At 39.5% G+C, this 26864-nt stretch overlaps 1 protein-coding gene and 1 pseudogene across 4 annotated transcripts in view; one reads left to right on the top strand and one right to left on the bottom strand.

Annotated features, from left to right (window-relative positions):
* The first annotated feature begins 8513 nt into the window (after positions 1 to 8513).
* C14H2orf42 (chromosome 14 C2orf42 homolog) overlaps positions 8514 to 26864 on the top strand; it is a 40111-nt gene continuing 21760 nt past the window's right edge. For 2 of the 4 annotated variants that reach the window (XM_061210762.1, XM_061210759.1), the window contains exons 1-3: positions 8519 to 8544; positions 21209 to 21504; positions 26190 to 26467. The gene's annotated coding sequence lies outside the window, so the exon portion shown is untranslated. Of the gene's footprint in view, positions 8545 to 18272; positions 18416 to 21208; positions 21505 to 26189; positions 26468 to 26864 lie in introns of those variants that run through there. The other 2 variants (XM_061210760.1, XM_061210761.1) reach the window with 2 other exon arrangements.
* Positions 9301 to 23743, bottom strand: LOC133104984 (small ubiquitin-related modifier 1-like; annotated as a pseudogene).

Genomic DNA, 26864 nt, shown 5'->3' with positions numbered 1-26864 from the left:
AGAATATTCAAATATTTACCAGATAGAAAAAGGATCGAGGAAAATACTCAATGGCAACATTGGAACCTAGGGATCAATGGGGTGCTGTCTTCAAAAGTTTGAATGAATTATGTCTTAGGTGACAATAGAATAAAGACATTTTTAGACATGCAAGTTCTCAAAAGATTTTCTTCTTGTTCACTGATTCTCAGTTACTGGATAAACTCCATCAAAATAAGAGTAAAAATCAAAGAAAAAATATGATGTAGCGTCTAGAAACAGGATCAAACACGAGTGAGATAACGGGAAGTCCCAGGATTGCAGCTGTGAAGCGACCTGGCAGCCAATCCAGCCTGATGGTCAGAGGGCTAGACTTAAGGTTATCTGAGACGCCAGCCTGTGTGTTGTGAGATGTTTTATGGAACTATGGAGCATGTGAAAAGACTAAATACTGGAAGAAAATCAGGCAAATGGAAAGAGACAATTGTCAGGGAAAGCATTCTATAAGAAAGGAAACATTCCCTGAGCCAAGTACATGCATCAAGATAATATTTCATGTTTTCCTGAATTATATTCACAAATATTTGTATCAATACTATTCCACTGCTTTGGTTTTCTTTGGCAATTCCAATTGTGTGTTGGATTTCCTCTGCCTGACATCGGTTTCTATCATTTGTTCTTAATTATTTTTATCTTTTTGTTTGCTTTTCATTTCTAATCTCCGTTCCTTAATATGCTTCCTGTGGTATCCAGACTCACTTGTGTTCCTTTTAATGTAATCTTCATTTCTGAAAATAAATTTTTTTTTTCTTTTCTAAATTCCACCAATTTTTGTTTGACTTCAGGGATGTCTCGTCCCTGAATTCTTGTTTTTCTTAGCTGCATTTACTTCATTAGATTTTTAAAATTCATATTGGAATGCCTATATTATTTTCAACTGCTTTGTGGGAACATTTTTCCTGTGAGTCTTCTCCAGGGAAACTATAGGTAAGTTTTGCTGTCTTATTTTTAATTACAGTATCTTGGTACAAATGCTGTGCTTATTTCTATTTGTTCATATTTGAAACAGTTGGTTTTTCCTAGACCAAGTACCAGCAGGAGGATGAAGGGGAAAGACCTTGTTGAGGTTTCTCACCTCCCTCTGAGGCTACAATGAATTGTCTCCTTAAAAGTGTAGCCATGGGTCTTCTCTGGGATGTGATCTTGTTCAGAAGTTCTGTGCCAGCTCTGAGCTCCCTTGGTTCCTTCATCTCCTACATTAAGGGACCTAACTCCTGTCTTCAAGGAGATCCCCTAACTTGCTTTCTGAAAGACATCACCTCTGCACCCCTTAGGCACTTCACACACCTTCCCTCCCTGCCTCTCCCACACTCATATGCTTGTTCAGTCCTCCCCACAGCGGGCTCCACTCAGGGTTTGGCTCTCTTCTCAGAGTGAATATTTGCGAGTGATTTCTGAGGTCTGCCACCACCAGCCCCCTCCACTCCCTGTCCTTCCCCCATGGCACTCAGTTGGCCTCCCATCCAGTACCACACTTCCACTCAATGTGGAATGTATAAGTTTTCTTTGCATCCCTAGTTTCACTTAAGATACTGTTCGTGGGAGTCAGTTGGTCATATGTTTTCCTTGTCGCTCCCTGTGGTTTCCAGGAGAAGTGGAAAGATCCAGAACCAGGCTGCTAACATTTCTACCAGAATCAGAAGACCAAAGGAATCTTTTAACAGATGTAAATCTGATCATGACACTCCCCTGCTTGAAAGTCTTTGTTTCAAATTGTATCTAGCAGTAATCTAACATCTTTAATGTGGCCTGCAGAGCCTTCTAAAGTGCTATCTGTGCTTACCCAACTTCACAGCAAGCCATTCTCCAGTCTCCCATAAGCCCTTCCACTCCACACTCATCTTTCAGTTTCCTGAATAAGTAAACACTTTATATCAGTTAAGGTCCAGTCAGGAGACAGAAGCCAACACTAAAATTTGAAAAGGGAGATTTTAATGTGAATAGTTGTTAAATAGTAAAAAGTGGTTAACTACTAAAAGGGATCCAGAAATTGCAGGTGCAAAAAAAAGCAGCTACTATTTATGGACAGAGTGGACAATGCAGAAACTAAGGGTTTAGGAGAGCACTGAGTTTCTCACCTCTTCAAAGTGGGCTTGATTATCATAGGAACGTGCCGCCTGGTGAACAAACATGCCAGAGGGCGTGGGCCAGAGCTGGTCCTTAGAAGCTGCCTACCATTGGCCAGAGGTGGGTGGGCTGGAGATGATCTTTAGAAATGGTCCACCAGGTGGGGGAGCTAGGGTTGCCAGATTCAGCAAGTGAAAGCACAATCGCAAATATTGCAAGAAACATACTAAAAGTTACTTGTTGTTTAACTGAAATCCAATTTTAACTGGGTGTCCTGTATTTTATCTGTCAGTCCTCGAGAGGGATGCAGCCAAAGCTGCCATGGAAACAGCTGCAGGTAAGGAAAGTGTGGCCTGAGGGTGCAGCCGGGGCAGGTCCAGAGAACCACTGACGGGAGGGCCACTGGGTCTTCTGTACACTGATCCATTGGCTTGCACACTGAATAAAAAGATAGAACCAGAACCCATAAGGAATGTGCCTTCCTGTCACCATCACCTTGCCATGTTCCCCCAGTGCCCTCTATTGACAAAGCCTAACATTGAGCCAACTGGCAAAGAAGAAATGTTTCACAAAGCAAGGCCAAGAAGGGTGGATTGGGGACCAAGACTCCCATTGCAGAGCCCTGCCATGTGAATGCCTTTTGTCTGCTCTTTGTCTTCAGCTCTCCACTTAAATGTCCCTTCCTCTAAAATGCCTTCCTTTCTTTACCCACAATCTAAATCAGTAGCCTCTCAAGCCATCTTATGTTTACTTTTCCTTTATAGCATTTGTCATCATTTTAAATTATGTATTTGTGCGATTATATCTTTAAAACCTGTGTTGCCCACTAAAAGCTGGTGACTGTTCAGTGCTGTATATACCCAGTAGGTAGTAAATCAATCAATTAATTTAATTATCTCAATCTTGTTTTAACCAAATGGATTTCTACCATGTGCTGATAGTACTACCAGCTAGAGTACTGGGTATGAGGTGATAAGAGCTAAAACTAAAGGACCAAACCAGGGCCAATTCTTTATGCCATGCCAAGTAATTTGAACTTTTGTTTATCTTAAAGGTCCTAGGGAGCCATTGATCTAATTTGTTTTAAATCAAGATGTCTTCCAGGTTCCTGGCATGAGCAATTAGATGGATGGTTGGGGCTAGTTACTGGGGTAGGAAAAGGAAGAAGAGCAGTTTGTGAGGGTGAGTAAGGATAGATGCTAGTTAGAGGGCAGAAGATGAAAGCTAATGAGGTCTGCCTTTCAAAATGTGGCGCTTGGACATGTGTGACATTCAGGTAGATAATAGCCAGTGGGTAATGATATGGAATTTGGAAGGGAGATCCAGGCTGAAATAGAGATGGGAGTCATCAGCATTTAGGTGGTAGTTCAACCCATGGAGTGGCAATCACCCAGAGAGACACTAGAGTGAGGACTGAGGACAGAACTCTTAGGTCTGTCAGTATTGAAGGGGGCAGAGACAGAGAAGCTTGCAAAGGAGAATGAGGAAGAGCTGCCTGACAGGTGGGAGAAATACTGAGGGTCCATGATGTTGCAGAAATCAAGGAGGAAAACATTCAAGGAGTAGTCAAGAGTCAAATATGGCAGAGGGGAAAAATACAAGTTGTGAAAAAAAGTCCACTGGATTTAGCAATGAAGAAGTAATTGGTGACTTTAAAAATGAGCATTTTCAGTGAAGTAGTAGGAGCAAAATGTGGACTGTATTGGGTTAAGGAGTGGGAGGTGGGGGATAGTTAAGTAGTGCAGACTGCCTTCCCGATTCAGTGGGCTATAGACGGAAGGAGAGAGGAAAGAGGAGATGGGTTTAAGAAAGCAATAATTTTTTAAAATCTCAATACAATAAACTATGAATAAATCACAAAGATAAGTGAATGACCACCAAAAAAACAACCCCACTCTTCACTCATTCGGAAAAACACAACAAAAAACATTCACCTCCGTTTTATATAGAAAATCGGAACAACAGTTAAAGAATGCGTTTGTGTGGATGTGTGTACTGTTTCTCTAGGATACTCAGAATTGAATGATGGATTAAAGAATGTAAATTGTAAAAATTGCATGATATATGTTGTCAAATTATATTGGTACATTATAATGTACAGCTCTTTATAATGGTACAGCTCTTAAAAGCTGTACCATTTTACACTCCAACCAATAATGTCTGAAAGCACTCGTTTGCCCCCCTACTTTTACTAATGCTGATTGTTATTAAGCTTTTATCTTCGCCAGTCTGATGCATGTAAAATGATCTCTTTTATTTCCCTGATTGTAAGTAAAGTTAGTGATTTGTTCCCATGATAGGTGGCTGTTTGTGTTTCTTTTCTGTGACCTGTCTGTGTCCTTTGTCCATTTGACCTCCAAGGACTTTTAGACATTATAATAATCACATGTTGAATATGTAATAACTATATTTCATATGTCTTTAGAAATAAAAGATGCAGTAAAAATATGAGCAAGGAAGAAGTGACTATTGAATGATTAGGCAGAATTTTTAAAGAAACTAATAGAACCTCTAGAAATTAAACACACAAAAGCTAAAATTAAAAATTCAGTGGACTGACAAAACCAAATTAGATACAGCTGAAGAAATCTGAATTGGAACAGTACAACAGTGCAGAGACAAAGAGGTAGAAAATATGAAGAGAGCATGGAGAATAGAATGGGAAATCTAAAATATATTAAAACTGGAGTTCCATAAAGAGAGAAAACAATTTGGGATGGGAAATATTCGAAGAGATATGGCTGAGAATTTTCCAGAATTATTGAAGGGTAGGAATTCTCAGACTCAAGATCCACAATGAATCCCAAGAAGGATAAATAAAATGAAGTCCATGCTTACATATATAGTCAAATTGCAGATTATCAAAGACAGAGAGATTTTAAAAGCAGCAGAGAGGGGGAGAAAAAAGAAGACTACTACAATGATATGACAATTAGATTTACATCAAATGTTTCAACAGCAAGACGACAGGCCAGAATTCAGAGGGATATCTTCAATGTGCTGAAAGAAACAACAACCTAAAGCAATCATACAAGAATGAGGATGAAATAGAAAAAGAAAAGCCAAGAGAATTTGCCAACAATAAATCCAATACTAAATGAACTTCTAAAGCATATATTTCAGGGAGAAAAAAGTCCTAAAACAAACGTCTGAGCTGCAAAAAGAAATGGTAAGCAAAGAAATTTATACATATGTAGTTTAATCTAAAGCAACAATAACAGTGCCTTCTTCTAAGGGAGAACTAAAATAAAATACTGGATAATAATAATATATATGACAGGAGGTGATTAAAGTGTTCTAAGATCACTGTATTTTTTTCAGGAGAATAGCAGAAAAATGTATTAGCTTTGGCCTTGAGTTAAAATGTAAAGGATCGTCACTAAAATAATAAAAATAGAGCATATAACTTCCAAAAAGAGGAGGTAACAAAAGAAATCCAAAAGAAGGCAGAAAAAGAAAAGAAACACAGAGAAAGCCAGACAAACCAATCTTAGATGGTAGATGGTAGAAATAAAATTAGATGGTAGAAATAATTCCAAATGGATTAACAAGCATAATAAATGTACTAAGCTAATAAAAGAGATTGTTTAATTGGATTTTTAAAATCTAGATGCACTGCTTAGAAGCAACATCTAAAACAAAAGTATGCGGAAAGATATATACCGGGAAACCCTAAATGAAGCTGATGTAGCCAAATTAATAGCAAAGAAATATATACACATCTGTTCTCAAGCACACATGGAATACTTAAGAAAATATTGGTTTTAAAAGGTCACAGGAGTTAGAGGGGTAAGGGAAGTTGACGAATAATTATTGCCAATTGGCAAAAATCAAAGAACTGTAAATATTTGTTCTAATGTGCAAATACCACACAAATTCTTTTTATTGGAAATGCCTTTAAATATCAGAAGCTATTATTCATCTATTAACAAATAAATAAATAAAGCAGAGTTTCTATGAGATAAAAAAAAGTAGCTTATCATGTTTTCTGACCATAAAGAAGTTAGGTTAGAAATCAAGTATGAAAACACATGTATAAATAACTTATGAGTCAAAGAAGATGCCATAGTGAAAATTTAAAATTATTTAAAATTTAAAGAAAATAAAAATACTGTATATCAAAATTTGTGGAATGCAAGTAAAATGGCACTTTGAAAATAATGTATACCCTTAAATGCTTATATTAGAAAAGAAAGGTTAGAAATTAATGGGCAGGGACTTCCCTGATGGTCCAGTGGTTAAGAATCCGCCTTCCAATGCAGGGGATGTGGGTTTGATCCCTGGTTGGGGAACTAAGATCCCACATGCCACGGGGCAACTGAGCCCACACGCCACAAACTACAGAGCCCGCACACTCTGGAGCCTGTGCGCCACTAGAGAGCCTGCGCGCTGCAGCTAAGACCCGACGCAGACAAAAATAAACTTTAAAAAAATAGTCTATATATATAAAAAAAAAAAACCAATGAGAGAATTAAGTAAAGTGACTGGGTAAATATTAACATACTGAAAATTAACATACCAAAATGGACCATAACTTGAGAATGTTGTGCAATTCTGAGAATCCTACTTATGAGACGAGGGCTCAGAAAGGACTTCGATGATGGCAATGTTTCTTCAAAGGCCCTTCTTTGAAGAAGGAATGGAAGAACCCTGAGTGTCTGGCTTGGAAGAAAGAAACCTCTTTTAGAATGGGGTTGCTTGATAGCTTCCTTTCTGACTGGAACAGATAATGTGTCTCAGCTGAAAACCCACAGATCTCTTAGGACACATTTGGACAATTCCATGGAAAAAACTTTAAACACTCTCTCTTTACAACAGGGTCTCTCAATTGTGGCACTACTGACATTTTGGTCCAGATAATTCTTTGTTGTAAGGGCTGTCCTGTGCATTGCAGGATCTTCCATGGCATCTACTAGATGTGTAGCAGTGCTCCCAGTTGAGAACAACTGCTTTAGATAATCACTTGGTACTAATACAATCATAAACACAACCAGGCATTGAAACCACCACAGTATTATTAGGGGATCATCTAGATGATACAGGATATACTGATGATCATTTAAAACCTTATAATTGAAGTGGAAAGACAAAATTGGAAAAATTTCCTGGAAAAAAATGTGCCCTTCTCCCCCTACCTCCAGTTTAAGAAACAACATAGCAAACCTTAATCATGAAAGGGACCACTTCTCTTATTAACAGTTGAGAAGACTACGGTTCTGCCAGCTAAAGAATGTCACTCACCTTCTGGCTCAACAACGATTAAGTCATTAGCCACTGCAGCCACTGACCTTCAATACACCCTGAAAGGAGTTCAGGGTGGAGATCAGAAATGGGGCACTCCATGCTCTGGGAAAACTGGCAGAATAGGACTTCATATAGATATTTTTGGGAGATTTTATGAACCCAGTTTCTTGCATCTTCCCATACTTAGAAAAACACTGAAATCATTATCTGTGTCTTGTGACCAGCATCAATCTTCTACCAAGCTGTGTGCTTGATTGCACATACCCCTTCTGCAAAATCACAGATGTACTAACCTCTCGCCATACCTCTTCAGATCACCTCCTCAAAGCTATCTGAGAGGTTGTCTCCCTGACTATAGTCCTAAGTAAGTCCCTGAATAAAACTGAAACTCACAGCTCTCACGTTTTTATTTTATTTTAAATATTTTTATTATTTCCGTTGACAGTTCTCAGGCGACCAGCCCACAGTGCCACCACTAATAAGCAGCAGGATGAAGGCTAAAGGTGCAGGAAATCTCATTCCAGAGTTTTCCAACACACACAGGCCTCACCCTTAACACATTTGTACTCAGGAGCACAAATTTATTTATTTGATTAGATTTATTCTGTGCGATTCCAAGGACCAAAACTAGGTCATACCAGAACCCAATTCCAACGCCTTATATGGGAAAACGTTCAAGTAACATGTCAGAGTATAATTAAGGGAGAAAAAGATAACTTGATGCAAACACACAAGTGATAGAAACAGCGAATACTCTGGTGGACAAGACCCCCTTGACAAAACACTAAATCGCAGCCGGCATCTGCTAATAATGTAGAAAATCTAAGGTGATTTTTGCATCAATGACCAATGGAATTCTACTCAGAAATAGGACTCACTCAGGCCTGCAACAGTCATGACCAGCCCTAGAGTTGTATGTGCCTTCCAGTACCAGCAGGGTTGGCCAGAAGCACTCTTTCCACAGCAAAGACCCTAAGTAGTACAGCCGCCAGGTAGGCGCACATTCCACCACCGGATTCCCCAACAATTGTCAGCCGCCTCCAGGAGAAGGAAACTACAACTCCCGTCAGACAACGCGAGCTGAGGTGGGCGGGCTCTCGCCGCGCGTGGGCGGCTCTGACCAATAACGACTGTCGTTACAGCGAACAGTTTGGCCGCGTTTGTAAAAGGCCGTGGCAGGCGAAGAGAGAGGAGGTGAGGGCGGTTATCAGCTGGGGGCCTGGGACGGCGGGGTGGGGGGCGCAGGGCAGGTAAGGGGGCTGTGTTGACAGAAGGCGGGGGCGGCGATGGGACAAGGGCGTAGAGCTGGGAATCCCGGCGGATAGCGTTTCCCAAGAGCAGGGTGCCGGCCAGGTGATGCTTCTGCTTCGGCCTACTTAGGACCGGAAGTGAGCGGTCGCTCGGGGAGGATGCCGGGAAGCAGGTCCCCGGGTGGGTGCGTCCGGGGGCTGGCCGCATCCCGGAAGCTAGGTGGGAGGTGTGGGTCCCGCAGGCCGGATGACAGGGGTGCTGTCCGCATGGCCCCGGAGGCCTTTCTCCACTATTCCGAGGCAGTGCGGGGCAATGGAAGCACCCTGGACCTGGAGTTGAGAGTCCTGGCTTCTAGTCCTGCCCCTTCCTCTCACTTGTGGTTTGACGGAATCCAGCAGATTACAAACTCACGTTAGATTATCTAGAGGCTGGCTGAGGGACATTAATCAAATCAGTACTTTCTCTGAGCCAGTTTCTTCATCTCTAAGATAAAATAATACCTACTTCACAGGATCGTGGTGAGCATTACATGAGTAAATGCATGGGAAAAGCTTACTTGTACTCAGTAAACGTTAGCAAGTTTATGTTTTATTTATGGTGATCGTTCTCTTCACTTACTGTGCTTCACAAGCCTTAAACGGCATTCACCAAACTGTATATAGCTCTACAGCCGAATAGTACGGGGCTGAAAACCCAGCACTACAGGGAGCGTTCGTGGGGTAGCTCTTCCAGCACCAGTCCGTTTACACCATCTGAGGAGGCCAGGGAGAGGAGACCCTTTTTTAGGCAGGATTCAAATACAGGTTCTTTATGAAACTGCACTCCTTCTTGGGTGGGACCCAACCAAAACTCAGACAGGGACTCCAACCCACCTGCACCTCACATTGGGAATTGAACCCACAATCCCTGACTTAGGAGGGGACTCGAACCCACTGTCTTTTAGTTGAAACTGCTCACCTGGTGTCAGGACTTACTGAAGCTCAGAGAATTCAGCGTGAGGCAAAGTGGCAGGTGAAGAGTGAGTTTTTTAGCATAGGAGGCTTGTGAGAGATACGAGCTGGTCAGAAGGGGAGCACAGCCCTGAGAACAAAGAAGGCTATATTTTTATAATCAAAGAAAAAGTGGGGAGGGGAGAACACCACCTTCTTCCTCAGTCTTGGGCAGACGTCAAGGCTTACATCATCATTTCCTCCTTTGACCCTATCTGGTCTAACGCGGACTGCCTTGGCGCTATTTAAATCATATGTATATTAGCAAAAAGGTGGTAAATTATACTAAAATATGGTAATTCATCTCAAGTTTTTGTATAATGTCCCCTCTCACCTAGTTTCTTTCCCCTTTCGTCTATATTCCTGTCTTGGCTACATGCAGAAATGCTACTCTTCAAGGATCATTAACTCCCTGACTTCATGTAACAAGATTCAGACCCCATATCTATTGTCTTGTAACTACCAGGATTTGTGGCTTGAGTATGTCTGGTGCTTGGATGCACCTGGTCTTCCTTCAAGATAGTGTAGATTGTTGCTAGGTTACTGGATTCTTTTCTTGAGTGGTCATTAGCTTACAACAGTCTCCCAAACTCCCTTAAAATTCCCTTTCTGTCTTTAATCCCCTAGTGGGATTTCTAAACTAATCCTATTCTATCCCTATCATTTACAAATTGTGTTACTTGTTTATATGTGCTTTCAATATAGAATCTGTAATAAGTGATACTAGTACTAGTTTAAAATTCAGATCGTATGAACAGTGAAATGTATATCTCCTTCCCACTTTCTATTTCTCAAGTCCCCAGTCACTTCTTCTGAGGCAACATATTCTATATGTGTGTATCTCCCCTGTCTTTTTTCTTTTTTAAACCAAGAGTATCACATTATACACGAAGTATTATACCTTTTCTTACTCCACAGTATATCTTGATATTTGTTCCTTATCAATACATATAAATCTAATTCGTTTTAGTGGCTCTATAGTAGCATATTGTATGGTTACACCATGATTTATTTAGTTAGCTCTTAGGCTGCTTCTGTTCTTGTGCAGTTATGGACAGCCTTGCATGGAGTACCCCTGTACATATTTTGTGTTCATGTGAGACTAGAACTCATGAAATCTTAAAAGTGGAATTGCTAAGTCAAAGTGTGTTTTAAGTTTATTTTATTTACATCCCTTTAAAGATGATATTGCAGTTTACACTCCCACAATAATGTACAGTGCCTGTTTCTCCACATCCTCATGTGATAACATTTATCTTTTTTGTCACTTTGCTGAAGTCTTGTTTTAATTTGCCTCTTGCTTATTGTAAGGTTGAATTTTGGACGTTTAAAATCATTTTTCGGGAATTCCCTGGGAGTCCAGTGGTTAGGACTCCGTTCTTCCACTGCTGGGGGCCTGTGTTCGATCCCTGGTTGGGGAAATAAGAGCTCACAAGCCACACCGCCAAAAAAAAAAAAAAAAATCATTTTTTTTTCTTTTTCATAAGCTGTCTTTTTATGCCCTTTGCTCATTTTTTCTAGTGGGTTTGCTTCTTTTTTCTTATTGATTTGTAAAAATTCTTATTTTAGGAAATTAACCCTTTGTTATTTGTGTTCCAAATATTTTCCCTTTATTTATTTATTTATTTTCTTTTTTTTTCCCTTTATTTTTAATGACAGATTTATTGAAACATAAATCACATAACGTAAAATTCACCCTTTTAAAATGTTACAATTCAGCAATTTTAGTGTATTCACAGAGTAGTGCAACCTTTCATTACCCCAGAAAGAAACGTCACACTCAATGGCAGTCACTCCCAGTCCCCCCTTTCAACCCTAGCAACCACTCCTCTTTCTGTCTCTGTGCATTTGCTTATCCTAGATGTTTCATTTAAATGGAATGTAAGGCTTTTTATGTCTGGCTTCTTTCACTTCGCCTAATATATCAAGGCTCATTCATCCATGCTGTAGCATGTATCAGAACTTCATTCCTTTTATGGCCAAATAATATTTCATTGTATGGATATATCACATTTTGTTTACCCATTCATCAGTTGATGGACATTTGGATTGATTCTACTTTCTGGCTTTTATGAATACTACTACAGTGAACACCAGTACAAATTTTTGTATGTTTTCAATTCCATTGGGCATATATAGATATAGATAGATATAGATATAGATTCTCTTGGGAGTCATATAGTAACTCTGACATTTTGAAGAACGATCAATTTTCCAAAGTGGCTGCACCATTGTGTAATACCATCAACAATGTATGAAGGTTCCAGTTTTTCTATACCCTTGTTATTGTCTATCTTTTTTTAGTCATCTTACTGGCTGTGAAGTGGCATCTCACTGACATTTTGATTTACATTTCCTTAATGACGTGATATTGAACATCTTTTCATGTGTTTATTGGCTATCTGTATATCTTCTTTGGAGACGTATCCATTCAGATCACTGGCCCATTTTTATTTTTATTTTTTTGAATTTTATTTTATTTATTTTTTTATACAGCAGGTTCTTGTTAGTTATCCATTTAATACATATTAGTGTATACATGTAAATCCCAGTCGCCCAATTCATCACACCACCACCACCACCCCCACTGCTTTCCTCCCTTGGTGTCCATATGTTTGTTCTCTGCATCTGTGTCTCTATTTCTGTCCTGCAAACCGGTTCATCTGTACCATTTTTCTAGGTTCTACATATATGCGTTAATATACGATATTTGTTTTTCTCTTTCTGACTTACTTCACTCTGTATGACAGTCTCTAGATCCATCCACGTCTCTACAAATGACCCAATTTCATTCCTTTTTATGGGTGAGCAATATTCCATTATATATATGTACCACATCTTCTTTATCCATTCATCTGTCATTGGGCATTTAGGTTGCTTCCATGACCTGGCTATTGTAAATAGTGCTGCAATGAACACTGGGGTGCATATGTCTTTTTGAATTATGGTTTTCTCTGGGTATATGCCCAGTAGTGGGACTGCTGGGTCATATGGTAATTCTATTTTTAGTTTTTTAAGGAACCTCCATACTGTTCTCCATAGTGGCTGTATCAATTTACATTCCCATCAACAGTGCAAGAGGGTTCCCTTTCCTCCACACCCTCTCCAACATTTGTGGTTTGTAGATTTTCTGATGATGCCCATTCTAACTGGTGTGAGGTAATACCTCATTGCAGTTTTGATTTGCATTACTCTAGTAATTAGTGATGTTGAGCAGCTTTTCCTGTGCTTCTTGGCCATCTGTATGTCTTCTTTGGAGAAATGTCTATTTAGGTCTTCTGCCCATTTTTGGATTGGGTTGTTTGTTTTTTTAATATTGAGCCGCATGAGCTGTTTATATATTTTGGAGATTAATCCTTTGTCTGTTGATTCGTTTGCAAATATTTTCTCCCAGTCTGAGGGTTGCCTTTTCATCTTGTTTGTAGTTTCCTTTGCTTTGCAAAAGCTTTTAAGTTTCATTAGGCCCCATTTGTTTATTTTTGTTTCTATTTCCATTACTCTAGGAGGTGGATGAAAAAAGATCTTGCTGTGATGTATGTCAAAGAGTGTTCTTCCTATGTTTTCCTCTAAGAGTTTTATAGTGTCCAGTCTTACATTTAGGTCTCGAATCCATTTTGAGTTTACTTTTGTGTATGGTGTTAGGGAGTGTTCTAATTTCATTCTTTACCATGTAGCTGTCCAGTTTTCCCAGCACCACTTATTGAAGAGGCTGTCTTTTCTCCATTGTGTATCCTTGCCTCCTTTGTCATAGATTAGTTGACCATAGGTGCGTGGGTTTATCTCTGGGCTTTCTATCCTGTTCCATTGATCTATATTTCTGTTTTTGTGCCAGTACCGTATTGTCTTTTTTTTTTAAATTTATTCATTTGTTTATTTATTTTTGACTGTGTTGGATCTTCATTGCTGCGCACAGGCTTTCTCTAGTTGTGGCAAGCGGGGGCTACTCTTTCTCATTGCAGTGGCTTCTCTTATTGCGGAGCATGGGCTCTAGAGCACAGGCTCAGTAGTTGTGGCACATGGGCTTAGTTGCTCCGAGGCATGTGGGATCTTCCTGGACCAGGGCTCGAACCCGTGTCCCCTGCATTGGCAGGGGGATTCTTAACCACTGTGCCACCAGGGAAGTCCATATTATCTTGATTACTGTAGCTTTGTAGTATAGTCTGAAGTCAGGGAGTCTGATTCCTCCAGCTCCATTTTTTTCCCTCAAGACTGCTTTGGCTATTCGGGGTCTTTTGTGTCTCCATACAAATTTTAAGATTTTTTTAAGACACAGACCTACTAGAGAATGGACTTGAGGATACGGGGAAGGGGAAGGGTAAGCTGGGACAAAGTGAGAGAGTGGCATGGACATACATACATTACCAAATGTAAAATGGATAGCTAGTGGGAAGCAGCCGCATAGCACAGGGAGATCAGCTCGGTGCTTTGTGACGACCTAGAGGGGTGGGATAGGGAGGGTGGGAGGGAGGGAGATGCAAGAGGGAAGAGATATGGGGACATATGTATATGTATAGCTGATTCACTTTGTTATAAAGCAGAAACTAACACACCACTGTAAAGCAATTATACTCCAATAAAGATGTTTAAAAAAAAAAAAAAAAGATTTTTTGTTCTAGTTCTGTAAAAAAACGCCATTGGTAATTTGATAGGGATTGCATTGAATCTGTAGATTGCTTTGGATATTATAGTCATTTTCACAATATTGATTCTTCCAATCCAAGAACATGGTATATCTCTCTACCTGTTTGTATCATCTTTAATTTCTTTCATCAGTGTCTTATAGTTTTCTGCATACAGGTCTTTTGTCTCCCTAGCTAGGTTTATTCTTAGGTATTTTATTCTTTTTGTTGCAGTGGTAAATGGGAGTGTTTCCTTAATTTCTCTTTCAGATTTTTCATCATTAGTGTATAGGAATGCAAGAGATATCTGTGCATTAATTTTGTATCCTGCAACTTTACCAAATTCATTGATTAGCTCTAGTAGTTTTCTGGTGGCATCTTTAGGATTCTCTATGTATAGTATCATGTCATCTGCAAACAGTGACAGTTTTACTTCTTCTTTTCCAATTTGTATTCCTTTTATTTCTTTTTCTTCTGTGATTGCCGTGGCTAGGACTTCCAAAACTATGTTGAATAATAGTGGCGAGAGTGGACATCCTTGTCTTGTTCCTCATCTTAGAGGAAATGCTTTCAGTTTTTCACCATTGAGAATGATGTTTGCTGTGGGTTTGTCATATATGGCCTTTAAAATGTTGAGGTAGGTTCCCTCTATGCCCACTTTCTAGAGAGTTTTTATCATAAATGGGTGTTGAATTTTGTCAAAAGCTTTTTCTGCATCTATTGAGATGATCATATGGTTTTTATTCTTCAATTTGTTAATATGGTATATTACATTGATTGATTTGTGTATATTGAAGAATCCTTGCATCCCTGGGATAAATCCCACTTGATCATGGTGTATGGTCTTTTTAATGTGCTGTTGGATTCTGTTTGCTAGTATTTTGTTGAGGAGTTTTGTGTCTATATTCATCAGTGATACTGGTCTGTAATTTCCTTTTTTGTAGTATCTTTGTCTGGTTTTGGCATCAGGGTGATGGTGACCTCATAGAATGAGTCTGGGAGTGTTCCTTCCTCTGCAATTTTTTGGAAGAGTTTGAGAAGGGTGGGTGTTAGCTCTTCTCTAAATGTTTGATAAAATTTACCTGCAAAGGCATCTTGTCCTGGACTTTTGTTTGTTGGAAGATTTTTAATCACAATTTCAGTTTTGTTACTTGTGATTGGTCTGTTCATATTTTCTATTTCTTCCTGGTTCAGTCTTGGAAGATTTTACCTTTCTAAGAATTTGTCCATTTCTTCCAGGTTGTCCATTTTATTGGCATAGAGTTGCTTGTAGTAGTCTCTTAGGATGCTTTGTATTTCTGCGGTGTCTGTTGTAACTTCTCCTTTTTCATTTCTAATTTTATTGATTTGAGTCCTCTCCCTCTTTTTCTTGATGAGTCTGGCTAATGGTTTATCAATTTTGTTTATCTTCTCAAAAAACCAGCTTTTAGTTTTATTGATCTTTGCTATTGTTTTCTTTGTTTCTGTTTCATTTATTTCTGCTTTGATCTTTATGATTTCTTTCCTTCCACTAACTTTGGGTTTTGTTTGTTCTTCTTTCTCTAGTTCCTTTAGGTGTAAGGTTAGATTGTTTATTTGAGATTTTTCTTGTTTCTTGAGGTAGGCTTGTATTGCTATAAACTTCCCTCTTAGAACTGCTTTTGCTGCATGCCATAGGTTTTGGATCTTTGTGTTTTCATTGTAATTTATCTCTAGATATTTTTTGATTTCCTCTTTGATTTCTTCAGTGATCTCTTGGTTATTTAGAATGTACTGTTTAGCCTCCATGTATTTATGTTTTTTATGTTTTTCTCCCTGTAATTGATTTCTAATCTCATAACGTTGTGGTGAGAAAAGATGCTTGATATGATTTCAGTTTTCTTAAATTTACTGAGGCTTGATTTGTGACCCAAGATGTGATCTATCCTGGAGAATGTTCCGTGCGTGCTTGAGAAGAAAGTGTAATCTGCTGTTTTTGGATGGAATGTCCTATAGATATCAAATAAATCTATCTGGTCTATTGTGTCATTTAAAGCTTCTGTTTCTTTATTAATTTTCTGTTTGGATGATCTGTCCATTGGTGTAAGTGAGGTGTTAAAGTCCCCCACTATTATTATGTTACTGTCGATTTCCTCTTTTTAGCTGTTAGCTGTTGCCTTATGTATTGAGGTGCTCCTATGTTGGGTGCATATATATTTATAACTGTTATATCTTCTTCTTGGATTGATCCCTTGATCATTATGTAGTGTCCTTCCTTGTCTCTTGTAACATTCTTTATTTTAAAGTCTATTTTATCTGATATGAGTATTGCTACTCCAGCTTTCTTTTGATTTCCATTTGCATGGAATATCTTTTTCCATCCCCTCACTTTCAGTTTGTATGTGTCCCTAGGTCTGAAGTGGGTCTCTTGTAGACAGCATATATATGGGTCTTGTTTTTGTATCCATTCAGCAAGCCTGTGTCTTTTGGTTGGAGCATTTAATCCATTCACGTTTAAGGTAATTTTTTTTTTTTTGAACATTTGTTTTTTTTTTTAAATTTATTTATTTATTTTTGGCTGTTTGGGTCTTCGTTTCTGTGTGAGGGCTTTCTCTAGTTGTGGCAAGCGGGGGCCACTCTTCATCGCAGTGCGCGGGCCTCTCACTATCACGGCCTCTCTTGTTGCGGAGCACAGGCTCCAGATGCACAGGCTCAGTAGTTGTGGCTCACGGGCCTAGTTGCTCTGCGGCATGTGGGATCTTCCCAGACCAGGGCTCGAACCCGTGTCCCCTGCATTAGCAGGCAGATTCTCAGCCACTGCACCACCAGGGAAGCCCTAAGGTAATTATTGATATGTATGTTCCTATTACCATTTTCTTAATTGTTATGGGTTTGTTTTTGTAGGTCCTTTTCTTCTCTTGTGTTTCCCACTTAGAGAAGTTCCTGTAGCATTTGTTGTAGAGCTAGTTTGGTGGTGCTGAATTCTCTTAGCTTCTCCGTCGAATCTGAATGAGATCTTTGCCGGGTAGAGTAATCTTGGTTGTAGGTTCTTCCCTTTCATCACTTTTAATATATCATGCCACTCCCTTCTGGCTTGTAGAGTTTCTGCTGAGAAATCAGCTGCTAACCATATGGGAGTTCCCTTGTATGTTATTTGTTGTTTTTCCCTTGTTGCTTTCAATAATTTTTCTTTGTCTTTAATTTTTGTCAATTTGATTACTATGTGTCTTGGCATGTTTCTCCTTGGATTTATCCTGCCTGGTACTCTCTGCACTTCCTGGACTTGGGTGGCTATTTCCTTTCCCATGTTAGGGAAGTTTTCGACTATAATCTCTTCAAATATTTTCTCAGGTCCTTTCTCTCTCTCTTCTCCTTCTGGGACCCCTATAATGCGAATGTTGTTGCGTTTAATGTTGTCCCAGAGATCTCTTAGGCTGTCTTCATTTCTTTTCATTCTTTTTTCTTTATTCTGTTCCGCGGCAGTGAATTCCACCATTCTGTCTTCCAGGTCACTTATCCGTTCTTCTGCCTCAGTTATTCTGCTATTGTTTCCTTCTAGTGTATTTTTCATTTCAGTTATTGTATTGTTCATCTCTGTTTGTTTGTTCTTTAATTCTTCTGGTGTTTGTTCTTTAATTCTTCTAGGTCTTTGTTAAACATTTCTTGCATCTTCTCGATCTTTGCGTCCATTCTTTTTCCGAGGTCCTGGATCATCTTCACTATCATTATTCTGAATTCTTTTTCTGGAAGGTTGCCTATCTCCACTTCAGTTAGCTGCTTTTATGGGGTTTTATCTTGTTCCTTCATCTGGTACATAGCCCTCTGCCTTTTCATCTTGTCTATCTTTCTGTGAATGTGGGTTTTGTTCCACAGGCTGCAGGATTGTAGTTCTTCTTGCTTCTGCTGTCTGCCCTCTGTTGGATGAAGCTATCTAAGAGGCTCGTGCAAGTTTCCTGATGGGAGGGACTGGTGGTGGGTAGAGCTGGGTGTTGCTCTGGTGGGCAGAGCTCAGTAAAACTTTAATCTGCTTGTCTGCTAATAGGTGGGGCTGGGTTCCCTCCCTGTTGGTTGTTTGGCCTGAGGCGACCCAGCACTGGAGGCTACAGGCCCTTTGGTGGGGCTAATGGCGGACTCTGGGAAGGCTCACGCCAAGGAGTACTTCCCAGAACTTCTGCTGCCAGTGTCCTTGTCCTCACGGTGAGCCACAGCCACCTCCCGCCTCAGCAGGAGACCCTCTGACACTAGCAGGTAGGTCTGGTTCAGTCTCCTATGGGGTCACTGTTCCTTCCCGTGGGTCCTGACGCTCACACTACTCTGTGTGTGCCCTCCAGGAATGGAGTCTCTGTTTCCCACAGTCCTGTCAAAGTCCTGCAATCAAATCCCATTAGCCTTCAAAGTCTGATTCTCTAGGAATTCCTCCTCCCGTTGCCAGACCCCCTGGTTGGGAACCCTGACGTGGGGCTGAGAACCTTCACTCCAGTTGGTGGACTTCTGTGGTATAAGTGTTCTCCAGTTTGTGAGTCGCCCACCCAGCAGTTTCGGGATTTGATTTTATTGTGATTGTGCCCCTCCTACCGTCTCATTGTGGCTTCTCCTTTGTCTTTGGATGTGGGGTATCTTTTTTGGTGAGTTCCAGTGTCTTCCTGTCGATGATTGTTCAGCAGTTAGTTGTGAATCTGGTGCTCTCGCAAGGGGGAGTCTCATTGGCCTATTTTTAAATTGGGTTATTTGTCTTTTTATTGTTAACTTATAAGTTCCTTATCATATATATGACTTGCAAATATTTTCTCCCATTCTGTAGGTTATCTTTTCAGTTTCTTTTTTTTTTTTTTAATTTAATTTATTTTTTGGTTGCCTTACGTCTTCATTACTGGGTGCGGGCTTTCTCTAGTTGTGGCGAGCGGGGGCTACTCTTTGTTGCAATGCACAGGCTTCTCATTGCGGAGGCTTCTCTTGTTTTGGAGCATAGGCTCTAGGCACGCAGGCTTCAGTAATTGCAGCACGCAGGCTCGGTAGTTGCAGCATGTCGGCCCTAGAGTGTGCGGGCTTCAGTAGTTGTGGTGCTTGTGCTCAGTAGTTGCGGCGCACGGGATTAGTTGTTCCATGGCATGTGGGATCTTCCCAGACCAGGGATCAAACCCATGTCCCCTGCATTGGCAGGCAGATTCTTAACCACGGTGCCACCAGGGAAGTCCCTATCTTTTCAGTTCCTTGATGTGTCCTTTGAAGCACAAATGTTTTTAATTTTGATGAAGACCAATTTTTCTATTTTTTTTCTTTTGTCACTTATGCTTTTGGTATTATATCTAAGAAACCATTGCCTAATCCAAGTTCACAAGGTTTATTTATTTATTTATATTTTTAAAAAATATTTATTTATTTGTTTATTTATTTTGGCTGCGCTGGGTGTCAGGTGCGGCATGCAGGGTCTTCACTGTGGCATGCGGGATCCTTTAGTTGTGGCACTGTTTTTAGATGTGGCATGCAAACTCCCAGTTGTGGCATGTATGCAGGATCTAGTTCCCCAACCAGGGATTGAACCCAGGCCCCCCACATTGGGAGCGTGGAGTCCTCCCCACTGGATCACCAAGGAACTCCCAGTCACGAAGATTTATGCCTGTGTTTCTTCCTAAGAGTTTTAGCTCTTACATTGATGTCTATGATCCACTTTGTTAATTTTTATATACAGTGTGAGGCAGGGGTCCAACTTCATTTTTTTGCAGGTGGCTATTCAGTTGTTCCAGCACCATTTGTTGATAGGACTGTCATTTTCCCATTAAATGATCTTGGCGTCCTTGTTGAACATCAATTGACCGTAAATGTGAGGGTTCACTTTTGAATTCTCAATTCTCTTTCACTGATTTGTATATCTGTATGTCTAAGTCACATTGTCTTTTTTTCCTCCAGCTTTTTTGAGATGTAATTGACATATAACATTGTGTAAGTTTAAAGTGTGATACACTTATATTGCAAAATGATTACCACCATAGCATTAGCTAATGCCTCCATCACATCACATAATTACCATTTCTTGTTTGTGGTAAGAACATTTAAGATCTACTCTTAGCAACTTTCAAGTATATAATGCAGTATTGCTAACTATAATAACTATGCTGTATATTAGATCCCCAGAACTTATTCATCTTATAACTGGAAGAGTTTGTACCCTGTCACTAACATCTCCCCATTTCTCCAATCCCTTAGTCCCCTGGCAACTACCATTCTATTCTGCTTCTATGAGTTTGGCTTTTTTAGGTTCTACATATAAGTGATGTAATACAGTATTTGTCCTTCTCTGTCCACATTGTCTTAATTTGCTTTGTAGTAAATTTTGAAATCAGGAAGTGTAAGTCCTTCTACTTTGTTCTTTCTCAAGATTGTTCTGGCTCTTCCAGGTCCCTTGCATTTCCCTATGAATTTTAGGATCATCTTGTCAATTTCTGGGATTTTGATACGGATACATTACATTGTATCTGTAGATCAATTTGAGGAATAGTGCCTCTTAACAATATCAAGTCTTCTGGTTCATGAACATGAAAAGATGTCTTTCCATTTTTTAGGTCTTTAATTTCTTTCAATTATGGTTTGTAATTTTCATCATACAAGTCTTGCACTGCTTTTGTTGCTTAGTTTGTTTTCATCTTTGGACTTAGTTTAAGGTACTTTTTTCCATGCAGAAAAATTTCATTTTTAGGTAATCAAATATAATGAGTCATAATTTTTAAATGGGCCAAATATTTGAATAGTTATTTCCCCAAAGAGATAGACATATGGCTAAGTAAGCATGTGAAATTTTGCCAACATCATTATTCATTAGGGAAATGCAATAAAAGCCAAGTGAGATACCACTTCACACCCACTATAATCAAATGGCTATAACCAAGGAGACAGTAACACATGTTGGCCAGGAAATGGAGAAAGGAACCCTCATATGTTGCTGGTGCAAATGTATAATGGCACAGTCACTTTGGAAAACAGTTTGGCGGTTTCTTAAAAACTTGTACGTAAACTTACCCTACCACCCAGTAATTCTAATTCTAGGTATCTACCCAAGAGAAATGAAGACATTTGTCTACACAAAGACTTGCATGTTAATGTTCTCGACAGTGTTCGTGATAGCCCTGAAGTGGAAACAATCCAAATATCTATAAGGTGGTAAATGGATACACAAAATGATATAACCATACAATGGAATACTGTTCAGCAATATAAAGGAATGCAGTACTGATATATGCTACAATGTGGTCGCACCTTGAAAACATCATGTTGAATGAAAGAAGGCAGACATAAAAGGCCACATATCGTATGATTCCATCTATATGAAGTGTCCAGAAAAGGTAAATCTATAGCGACAGAAAGTAGATTAGTGATTGCGTAAGGGTGGGCATGGTGATTGACTCCAGAAGGCAAGAGGGATCTTTCTGGGGTGATGGAAGTGTTCTAAAACTTAATTGTAGTGATGGATACCTAACTCTATAAATTTTATAATATTATTGAATTGTACACTTAAAATGGGTGAATTTTACTGTATGTAAAATATACCTCAATAAAGAAGTTTAAAAAAAAAACCACTGAAATAAATAGGAAAAAATTAATCATTTCTGGATTTAATATTTAATATTTTCTGGATTCTGGGTTTTGTGTCATTTAGGCCATCCTCAATCTGATATCCTTAAAAAATATTTTAAGAAAAATATTCTCTCCTTTTTTTGTTCTACTGCGTTAGCAGTTCCATCTTTTGTATTTGAATGTTTTATCTGCCTGGAATGTATTTGAGTATAGAAAGTGAGATAGGATGAATAAGATATATTTAATGATGATAATATTTTTAGAAGTAGAACTTTTTTCTCCCAATAAAATCTTATTCTGTACCCAATAAATTAAGAAAACTAAAAACAATGTTCAGAATCTTTTCTACTGAAGTATTTGCATCTATGTACTGAGGTCAATGTTTAGGATGTTCATTGCAGCATTGTCTAGAACTAAAAACCCACTGGTAGAGCTGGTTCAACTATGGTCTATTCACACTACAGATTACTGTTCAGCAGCTAAAGATGGTGTTAAAGCCATTTGTGCTGACATGGGAAGAAATCTATGGAAAAATGTTAAGGCAAACTTCAGAACAATGAGTATAATATAATTCAATTTTTCTAAAAACAAAAACCCACATCCACACATATATGTATTTATTTATTTATAAAGAAAATAATCTGATGGATATATGACAGCCTGTTAACTGTATTTACTCTTGAAAAGTGAGGATTTTGGGGGGCATGTGGGGATAGTGGTAGTGACAATAGTGGGGCATAAAAGGGTCTTTAGCTTTTTAGTTTGCTTTTGCACTGTTATTTTGTAAGATGACTTGTCTTTTAACATTTTTTTCAATTTGCATTTTTGAAAAGATCATAGATTTACATGATTTATTATTTTTTTATTATTATTATTTTTTTACAAATATTTTGTTTATTTTAATGAAGCTGGTACAGACAATGTCCATTGAAAACCCATATCCCAGGCCAAAAAGTACAAATAAAGTCAAAAAGAGCAGCGTTCTGCTGTATACACTTCTGCATGAATAACTTAACTGGTAATGAAAATTAGAACTTTTCTGGGATCTTCTGACAAGATTTTTCTCTCATCTTAAAATGCTTTCTCTTCAGTGAAGCCATCTTTGGAGTTAGTCATTATTTTCACCACCTCTGTCACCTTGACTCCAACCTGATATTCCTCTTCTTTTGGTCCAGACCCTCAGATTTTAAAAGTAGCTTCAAGTTAAGGAAAGGGCATTTTTCCACAGTTCAGTTCTCTGAAAAACTTCCATCTCCCACTGAAAGTCACAGTCCAGGAGTGAAGCGATCACATGCTAGAACTTCAGGGCCAATTGGAAAGTCATTATGAACACTCGCATTAGTCAATCTTATTTATCACAAGCCTGTAAATGCACAGTCCTGGAAAAGGCAGCCTCTCTGTGCACACACGTAATTTTTAAAAAGGAGAGGGCGATATGAATGGGGCTGAGGTTTGATCACCAAAAATCAGCACAATGAAAACAAACAATAATGAATAATGGGCACTAGAATTCAAATTACCAGATGCTCTAAAGAGATGGGGTGCCAGTTTTCAATTCTGTTTTGAACACCACATTACAAAAGAACTATTTTTAAAAATAAAAAAGGATTAAGGGAAAAGAAAAAAAATAAAAATATCTAAATTGTTGAACGACCCCCTGATAAACTTCAATCACATCTTCTTCCTCCATTCCCAGTTCTTTTGGAGTGTGATTATCAGCAATTCTCTGACCTTCAAAGAGAAACCTGAGTGAATTCGTGGGAACTCCCTGTCTTTGACAGTATGATTCTTTGAGTTTCTTGAGATGTGTTGTCATTTTCACTTTGAAGTGAGTCTCACTGCTATCCTGTCCGATGACTTTGAGTTTAATATATTCTCCTTCCTTCTTATCCCCCTAGTCCTCAGTTGAAGGTTTTGCCTCCTGGCCAGACATGGTGACGGTGGTTTCCCCCGGGGTCTCCGCACAGCAGTGGCCTCGGGTAGGCAGAACCTCGCTCTGGGGTTTACAAATCCCTTCCCCACAGCACAACACCACGGCTCTACATGATTTATTTACAAAATAAACTATAACTGGCAAATAATTCCTCCCTTAACGAGCAAAGTTGTTCTGTTTTTACACTTTAATAATATGACATCATCATCATCAGTGTAATTTAAAAATTGAATTATATGGGACTTCCCTCGTGGTCCAGTGGTAAAGAATCTGCCTTACAATGCAGGGGACGTGGCTTCGATCCCTGGTCGGTGAACTAAGATCCCACATGCCACAGGGCAACTAAGCCCATGCGCCACAACTACTGAGCTTGCGTGCCTCAACTACAGAGCCTGCTGTGCCGCAAACTACAGAGCCCGTGCACTCTGGAGCCCACGCCACAACTTGAAAAGAGAAAACGCCATAACGAGAAAGAAGCCCGTGCGCCGCAATGAAAGATCCCATGTGCCACAACAAAGACCCGACTCGGCCAAAATAAAATAAATAAATATTAAAAATAAAAAATAAAAAAGGTTTTTAAAAAATTGATTTATATATAAAACAATCTGAAGCTCAGAAGTTAAAAGACTTGGTCACAGAGATAATTGACTTTGGAACATTTTCTCCTAAGAACCCATGTTTGGCTGAATGACAATACCTATCAAAGAAGTTTATTGACCTAAGAAGGAAATGCTGTGTAAACAGGCTAATGTCTCTAGGTCAGTGGTTTTTAACAGGTGATTTTTGCCCCCAGGGGGACATTTAGCAATATCTGGAGACATTTTTGTCTTTTTACAACTTGGGGAAAGTGTGTTGACTGCTACTGGCATCTGGTGGTGGAGACCCGGGTTGCTACTAAACATCCTGTGATGCATAGGATAGCCCCCCGCAACAAAGAGTTACCCAGCCCTACACGTCTGTAGTGCCAAGGTGGAGAACCCTGCTGTAAATCATATTTCACAAAGCTTTATTCACTCAGCAGATATTACAGTTGGGGGATTAGTTCATAGCCAATGAGAAGGTGGGCATTCTTAGGCTTTTTTTATTTGTACTTTCCAGTCTGTTAATCAGTGGACTATAGAAGATGTGAAGGGAGAGTCTTTTATCAAGACCATTCTTGGGACTTCCCTGGTGGCGCAGTGGTTAGGAATCTGCCTGCCAATGCAGGGGACAAGGGTTTGATCCTTGGTCCGGGAAGATCCCACATGCCGCGGAGCAACTAAGCCCATGTGCCACAACTACTGAAGCCCGCGCGCCTAGAGCCCGTGCTCCGCAACAAGAGAAGCCACCACAATGAGAAGCCCGCACACCGCAACAAAGAGTAGCCCCCGCTCGCCGCAACTAGAGAAAGCCTGTGTGCAGCAACGAAGACCCAACGCGGCCATAAATAAATAAAAAAACAAACAAACAAATAAATTAATTAAAAAAAAAAAAAAGAATCCGCCTGCCAATGCAGGTTCGAGCCCGGGTCCGGGAAGATCCCACATGCCGCGGAGCAACTAAGCCCGTGCACCACCGCTGCTGAGCCCGCGTGCTGCAACTAATGAAGCCCACACGCCTAGAGCCCATGCTCCGCAACGAGAGAAGCCACCGCAATGCGAAGCCTGCGCACCACAACAAAGAGTAGCCCCCACTCTCCGCAACTAGAGAAAGCTCGCGTGCAGCAACGAAGACCCAACTCAGCGAAAAAAAAAAACAAACCATTCTTTGGGGTCAGGGAGGAAAAGCAAAGCTAACACCCTACTTCAAAATCACAAGCAGATTTACCTTTCTAAAAAGCATTAAAAATATTAAACTTTAGTTAATAATGTGCATGCCGATCTGATACCTGTAACTTACTTTGAAAGGCATTAAAATATGAAAGGGATTGATAGATGGAGAAAGGGATGGGTAGGTATGTAATAAAGCAAATATAGTAAAATGTTAATTGTAGAATCTAGTGGGTGGGTATATGAAGATTGACTGTATAATTCAATTTTTTTATATGTTTGAAAATTTTCATAATATTGGGGGAAATCAAAAACAGATTCGCACTCTTTTTAGCAGACGCTGGGTTAGTAGAAACCACATTGCTGATTTTGCTGGGTGGCCTCAGGCAAGTTACTTAACTTTTTGATTTTCATCTGAAGAGCAATTGTTGTTTGGCTCAAATAAGATACTAATATGGTGAGGTTCAAATGAAATAGTGAATGTGAAATCACTTTGAAAAGCATAAAGTACTCTAAAAATGCAGTGCATTACTATTAGGAAGGATGAGTGTTCAACCAATTATATACCATGGCTCTAGGTGTTCTTGACAACTCCCTGTGTAATGACATTAACACTGTTTTACCTTCTTGCGATTCAAAGTATAAAGCAACCATAACAATTTCTATCAAATATTTCTCAAGTATTTGTGAAAGACTTAGATTCCTTTTCTAGGATGAAAGAATCATTCTGTCTTTGTATAACTTTAATATTTTTTTCCTGTTTTACTTATAGACTGCCAAGGTCTCCATTTAGGGCAGTGGGAATCTTTGACTGTGGAACATTGGACATGAGCTTTGCCATTGGCTGGTTGAGAAGGAGAAGGCAGAATGTCTGCATTGTTACACCACAGAGCTCAAACTTCAGAAGACTTTGAGTTAAGCAGTGTCATTTACTATGCACATGATTATGTCTTCGTCTGTCCTATATGATCATCACAAACTAATGAAACACCTTTTAGGTCTTATGAATTGAGGTTACACTTTTTCTGGATGCTCTGGCAACTGATAGAGGTAGGATTGGGCTGGGTTTTGTGGGGAATGGTGGAAGGGAAAGAACTCATCTTTCCCATTCTCCAGTCTTTGCTCAAGTCAAACATCTGTGCATGTAAAGATTAGGTTAACTAGGGAATTCCCTGGTTAGGACTCTGCGCTTTCACCGCCGAGGATCCCCGCAAGACACTTGGCGTGGCCAAAAAAAAAAAAAGAAAAAGATGTAGGTTAACTAATCTAGGTTGTTGTATAGAATAGGATTGAATCTAGAAAAATGCTTCAGTTATTACATTAGGACTTAAAAAATAGAGAGAGAGGGCTTCCCTGGTGGTCCAGTGGTTAAGACTCCGTGCTTCCACCGCAGGGGCAGCGCAAGTTCGATCCCTGGTCAGGAAAGTTCCGCATGCCATGAGATGCG

This window comes from Eubalaena glacialis, chromosome 14 (assembly GCF_028564815.1).
Source record: "Eubalaena glacialis isolate mEubGla1 chromosome 14, mEubGla1.1.hap2.+ XY, whole genome shotgun sequence".
NCBI classification, from domain to species: domain Eukaryota; kingdom Metazoa; phylum Chordata; class Mammalia; order Artiodactyla; family Balaenidae; genus Eubalaena; species Eubalaena glacialis.
This window is presented reverse-complemented; position numbering and strand designations above follow the sequence as displayed.